The following is a 7199-nucleotide window of genomic DNA, read 5'->3' as shown; positions in this document are numbered from 1 at the left end:
CAAAATGACAGCACTAAACACATACTTATCTGTAATTATACTAAATATAAATGCACTAAATGCACCAATAAAGAGACAGAGAGTCTCAGACTGGATAAAGAAACACGATCCGTCTATATGCTGCCTACAACAGACACACCTTAGACTTAGAGACACAAACAAACTAAAACTCAAAGGATGGAAAAAAATATCAAGCAAACAACAATCAAAAAAGAGCAGGAGTAGCAATATTAATTTCTGACAAAATAGACTTCAAAGTTAAATCTACCACAAAGGATAAAGAAGGACACTACATAATGATTAAAGGGACAATTAACCAGGAAGATATAACCATATTAAATATTCATGGACCCAATGACAGGGCTACACGATACATAAAACAAACTTGAACAGAACTGAAAAGTGAGATAGACACCTCCACAATTATAGTAGGAGACTTAAACGCACCACTTTCGGAGAAGGATAGGACTTCCAATAAGAAGCTCAATAGTGACACGGAAGACCTAATTGCTACAATCAACCAACTTGACCTCATAGACCTATACAGAACACTCCACCCAACAGATGTAAAATATACTGTTTTTTCTAGCGCACATGGAACATTCTCTAGAATAAAAAAAATAGGCCACATAAAAAAAAATTTTTTTTCAAGGCCACATATTAGGTCATAAAACAAACCTTTGCAGAATCCAAAACATTGAAATATAACAAAGCATCTTCTCAGACCACAAGGCCATAAAAGTGGAAATCAATAACAGAAAAATCAGGGAAGAGAAATCAAATACTTGGAAACAGAACAACACCCTGCTCATAAAAGACTGGGTTATAGAAGACATTAAGGAGGGAATAAAGAAATTCATAGAATGCAAAGAGAATGAAAACACTTCCTATCAAAACCTCCGGGACACAGCAAAAGCAGTGCTCAGAGCTCAATTTATATCGATAAATGCACACATACATAAAGACGAAAGAGCCAAAATCAGAAAACTGTTACGACAACTTGAATGAATAGAAAGTGAGCAACAAAAGAATCCATCAGGCACCAGAAGAAAACAAATGATAAAAATTAGAACTGAACTAAATGAAATAGAGAATAGAAGAACAATTGAAAGAATTAACAAAGCCAAAAGCTGATTCTCTGAAAAAATTAACACAATTGATAAACCATTGGCCAGACTGACTAAAGAAATACTGGAAAGGAAACAAATAACCCGAATAAGAAACGAGATGGGCCATATCACAACGGACCCAAATGAAATTAAAACAATCATATCAGATTATTATGAAAAATTGTACTCTAACACATTTGCAAACCTAGAAGAAATGGATGAATTCCTAGAAAAATACAACCTACCTAAACTAGCACAATCGGAAGTAGAATAATTAAATAGACCCATAAAAAAAAAGAGAATGAAAAGGTAATCAAAAAACTCCCAACAAAAAAAAGCCCTGGCCCGGATGGCTTTACTGCAGAGTTCTACCAAACTTTCAGAGAAGAGTTAACACCACTACTACTAAAGGTATTTCAAAGCATAGAAAATGAAGGAATACTTCCTAACTCATTCTATGAAGCCACCATACTGTGATACCAAAACCAGATAAAGACACCACAAAAAAAGAAAATTACAGACCTATATCCCTCATGAACATAAATGCAAAAATCCTCAACAAAATTCTAGCCAATAGAATTCAACAACATATCAAAGAAAATAATCCACCACGACCAAGTGGGATTTATACCAGGTATGCAAGGTTGGTTTAATATTAGAAAAACCATTAATGTAATCCACCATATAAATAAAACAAAAGACAAAAACCACATGATCTTATCAATTGATGCAGAAAAGGCATTTGACAAAGTCCAACACCCATTTAAGATAAAAAGTCTCAACAAAATAGGAATTGAAGAAAAATTCCTCAACATAATAAAGGGCATCTATACAAAGCCAACAGCCAACATCATTCTAAATGGAGAGAGCCTGAAAGCATTTCACTTGAGAACGAGAACCAGACAAGGATGCCCTTTATCACTGCTCTTATTCAACATTGTCCTAGACGTCCTAGCAAGAGCATTTAGGCTAGACAAAAAAATAAAGAGCATCCGGATTGGCAAGAAAGAAGTCAAATTATCTCTATTTGCAGATGACATGATCTTATACACAGAAAACCCTAAGGAATCCTCCAGAAAACTGCTAAAACTAATAAAAGAGTTCGGCCGAGTCTCAGGTTACAAGATAAACATACAAAAATCACTTGGATCCCTTTACATCAACAAAAAGAACATCGAAGAGGAAATCACTGAATCAATACCATTCACAGTAGCCTCCAAGAAGATAAAATCCTTAGGAATAAATCTTACCAAAGATATAAAAGACCTATACAAAGAAAAATATGAAGTACTAGTACAAGAAACTAAAACGGACCTACATAAGTGGAAAAACATACCTTGCTCACGGATTGGAAGACTTAACATAGTAAAAATGTCTATTCTACCAAAAGCCGTCTATACATACAATGCACTTCTGATCCAAATTTCAATGACATATTTTAATGTGATGGAGAAACAAATCACCAACTTCATATGGAAGGGAAAGAAGCCCCGGATAAGTAAAGCATTACTGAAAAAGAAGAAGAAAGTGGGAGGCCTCACTCTACCTGATTTTAGAACCTATAATACCGCCACAGTAGTCAAAACAGCCTGGTACTGGTACAACAACAGGCACATAGACCAATGGAACAGAATTGAGAATCCAGACATAAGTCCATCCACGTATGAGCAGCTGATATTTGACAAAGGCCCAGTGTCAGTTAATTGGGGAAAAGATAGCCTTTTTAACAAATGGTGCTGGCATAACTGGATATCCATTTGCAAAAAAAATGAAATAGGACCCATACCTCACACCGTGCACAAAAACTAACTCCAAGTGGATCAAAGACCTAAACATAAAGACTAAAACAATAAAGATCATGGGAGAAAAAATAGGGACAACGTTAGGAGACCTAATACAAGGCATAAACATAGTACAAAACATTACCAAAAATGATGAAGAGAAACCAGATAACTGGGAGCTGCTAAAAATCAAACACCTATGCTCATCTTAAAGGCTTCACCAAAACAGTAAAAAGACCACCTACAAATCGGGAAAAAAATTTCAGCTATGACATCTCTGACCAGTGCCTGATCTCTAAAATCTGTATGATTCTGTTAAAACTCAACCACAAAAAGACAAACAACCCAATCAAAAAGTGGGCAAAGGATATGAACAGGCACTTCACTAAAGAAGATATTCAGACAGCTAACAGACACATGAGAAAATGCTCTCGATCTTTAGCCATCAGAGAAATGCAAATTAAAACTACGATGATATTCCATCTCACTCCAACAAGGCTGGCATTAATCCAAAAAACACAAAATAATAAATGTTGGAGGGGCTGCGGAGAGATTGGAACTCTTATACACTGCTGGTGGGAATGTAAAACGGTACAACCACTTCGGAAAACTATCTGGCATTTTCTTGAAAACTTAGAAATAGAACGACCGTACAACCCAGAAATCCCACTCCTCGGAACATACCCTAGAGAAATAAGAGCCTTTACACGAACATATATGTGCGTACCCAAGTTTATTGCAGCACTGTTCACAATAGCAAAAAGCTGGAAGCAACCAAGGCGTCCATCAACAGATGAATGGTTAAATAAATTATGGTATATTCACACAATGGAATATTATGCATCGATAAAGAACACTGAGGAATCTGTGAAACATTTCATAACATGGAGAAAACTGGAAGGCTTTATGCTGAGTGAAATTAGTCAGATGGAAAAGGAGAAATACTGTATAATACCACTATTTTAAGTTCTTGAGAAATAGTATAAACTGAGAAGAACGCATTCTTTTGTGGTTACGAAATGGGGGAGGGAGGGAGGGTGGGAGAGGGTTATTTGCTTATTAGTTAGTAGATAAGAACTACTTTAGGTGAAGGGAAGGACAATACTCAACACATGGAAGGTCAGCTCAACTGGACTGGACCAAAAGCAAAGAAGTTTCCGGGATAAACTGAATGCTTCAAAGGTCAGTGGAGCAAGGCCAGGGGATTGGGGACTATGGCTTAAGGGGACTTCTAACTCAATTGACATAATAAATTGTATTATGAAAACATTCTGCATCCCTCTTTGAACTGAGGTGTCTGGGGTCTTAAATGCTAACAAGCAGCCATCTAAGATGCATCAATTGGTCTCAACCCACCTGGATCAAAGGAGAATGAAGAACACCAAGGCCACAGAATAACTAGGAGCCCGAGACAGAAAGGGCCACATGAACTAAAGACTTACATCATCCTGAGACCAGAAGAACTAGATGGTGCCCAGCCACAACCAATGACTGCTCTGACAGGGAGCACAACAGAAGACCCCTGAGGGAGCAGGAGAACAGTGGGATAAAGACCCCAAATTCTCATAAAAGACCAGACTTAATGGTCTGACTGAGACTGGAAGAATCCCGGCAGTCATGGTCCTGAAACCTTATGTTGGCCTAGGACAGGAACCGTTCCCAAAGACTACTCATCAGACATGGAAGGGACTGGACAATGGGTAGGAGAGAGATACTGATGAAGAGTGAGCTACTTGTATCAGGTGGACACTTGAGACTGTGTTGGCATCTCCTGTCTGGAGGGAAGATGGGAGGGTAGAGAGGGTTAGAGACTGGCAAAACGGACACAAAAGGAGAGACTGGAAGCGGGAGTGGGCAGACTCAATAGGGGAAGAGTAAATGGGAGTATGTAGTAAGGTGTATATAAGCTTATATGTGACAGACTGACTTAATTTGTAAACTTTCAGTTAAAGCTCAATAAAAATTATTTAAAAATAACAAAACCATTGCAGTTGAGTTTCTTCTGACTCATAGTGACCCTATAGGATAGAGTAGAACTGCCTCCAGAGGGTTTCCAAGGAGCAGCTGGTGGATTCGAGCTGCTGACCTTTTGGTTAACAGCCATAACACATAAACAGTGTGCCACCAGGGTTCCATGCTTATAATAGTGGCAATGAAGTATAGTAGATAAGCATTTAAAAGAAAATTAATAAGTTAATTTCATTTCAAATCATATACATAAGCGAGTGCAGTTACAACATAACATACAAACATTCCAGGCAATATTAAAGATAGTGTTCTTTTTCTTTACTCTAGATCCTGTAGTACAACTAGAGTTCTTGTGTTGTATATTAAATATCTAGTATATAAAAATGATCTAAAGTTAAAATAATGTCTTTTCTAGTTTTTTTCCCCACAAAGCAAGCCTTGAATTAAATTGCTTGAAAACACATTTTTACAACTTAATAAATTAATTTTTAGATACTTCTGAATTCCATTTGTTTCAAAAATATTTAAAAAACTTCTAATAGCTAAGAGGGCGTCCTGGTGGTGCGGTGGTTAAGAGCTGTGGCTGCTTATCCAAAGGTCAGCAGTTCAAATGGACCTGCTGCTCCTTGAAAATCCTATGGGGCAGTTCTACTCTGTCCGATAGGGTGCTGTGAGTTGGAATCGAATGGATGGCAAACGGTTGATAGCTGAGAAATGCGAAGTTCTAAAATCAAGGAAAAACAAGTTTAAAAGTTAGGAAGAATACTTGTCTAAGAAATTTGAGAGGAGCAGAGCTTAAATTTCAAACAAAAAATGTGTGTATAATATAAAACAAGAAAAACCAAACCCACTGCTGTTGAGTCGATCCTGACTCATACCAGCAAAACAAAAAAAGTCACTGTCTAGTCCAGCCTGACTTATGGCAAATCCATGCGTGTCAGAGTAGAACAGCGCACCACAGGGTTTTCAGTGGCTTCTTTTGGGGGAAGCAGATCACCAGTCCTTTCTTCTGAGGCACCTAGGTAGACTTAATTTCCAACCTTTCTGCATCTCTGAATGGACTTAAACCTCAATTCTTCTGGTTAGCAGCTGAGTAGGTTAACCATTTGCTCTACCCAGGGACTCCAAAGACACAGTAGTTATACTAAATTACTAGTATATTGTATCATAAATGAATTTCAAAATGATTTTAGATACTTCCAGTATAAATAACATAACTCACATGTCTCCAGAGCAGGTACTAGCCTGGGTGCCATTAAAATATATATTTATATGAAATGACTCAAGTTAAATCACACATATTAGCAGTGGTTTGCTCCTATGCTCCCTCTTACCTGGGCCATTATTCTTAAAACTGAGGAAAGAGTGCTTGTCTTACACACTCTATTGAGTCATTTCACACTACAGCCTGCTCCTCTGCTGTCACCTGGCCCCCATCTTCCAAAAACAACTCTATATTGGATCTTTCTCATCTTTGCCACTCTCTATTTCCTGAAGCTGATAGGACTGATCATGCTTGCCTTTGGTTTTTTAAAACTTTTTTTTTTAAGTTGCCCCTAAAACATGATTGGGGAATAGAATACATTTTTATTAAAGGTTTCAGTATAAAGAGTTATTATAACACAGGCAGAATACAGCTGCAAATGGAGTAGTAGAAAGCCATGGCCATGAAGAATGTCTTACTGGCATTGTCTCTCCAGCAGCCTGAGTTCATCTGTCATGTTCTCCTATCTTCCCTCATCAACAGTTGCAAATCCCTGAACTTGGGAAGAAGTAGTCCAGTAGATATATTTTGTTTGCTAACACAGTGCTTGAGAAATATGTTTGAATTTAGGGCCTTTTACAAAATATGAATTTTTCAAATCACTAATCTTTATGTCCTACCCCTTTATAAATTTCTGTTACCTGTTTGATCCATAAAGGCATTCAAGTATGTGACTCCTCACTAAATCCTTCTTCCAATTCTCAAATTTAGGGAACCAACCAACTCTTCCTAGAGGGGAAAAATAACAACTCCAAAATTTCCTTTTATTAAAGTACTAAAAATTAACTTTAAGATTTGCCAAGATTCCTCAAATGTAAATGATTCTAAGGGTCAGCTCATAATATTACATCAATTCCTGGAGCTTTGTTTTTTGTGAATGCCTTCAGTGCAGCTTGGACATCTTCCTTCAGTAACATCGGTTCCTGATCATATGCTACCTCTTGAAATGGTTGAACGTCGACTAATTTTTTTTGGTATAATGACTCTGTATATTCCTTCCACCATCTTTTGACGCTTCCTGCATTGTTTAATATTTTCCCCTACAGAATTCTTCGGTATTGTAACTTGAGGCTTAAA

Source organism: Elephas maximus, chromosome 17 (assembly GCF_024166365.1).
Source record: "Elephas maximus indicus isolate mEleMax1 chromosome 17, mEleMax1 primary haplotype, whole genome shotgun sequence".
Lineage (NCBI taxonomy): Eukaryota > Metazoa > Chordata > Mammalia > Proboscidea > Elephantidae > Elephas > Elephas maximus.
This window is presented reverse-complemented; position numbering follows the sequence as displayed.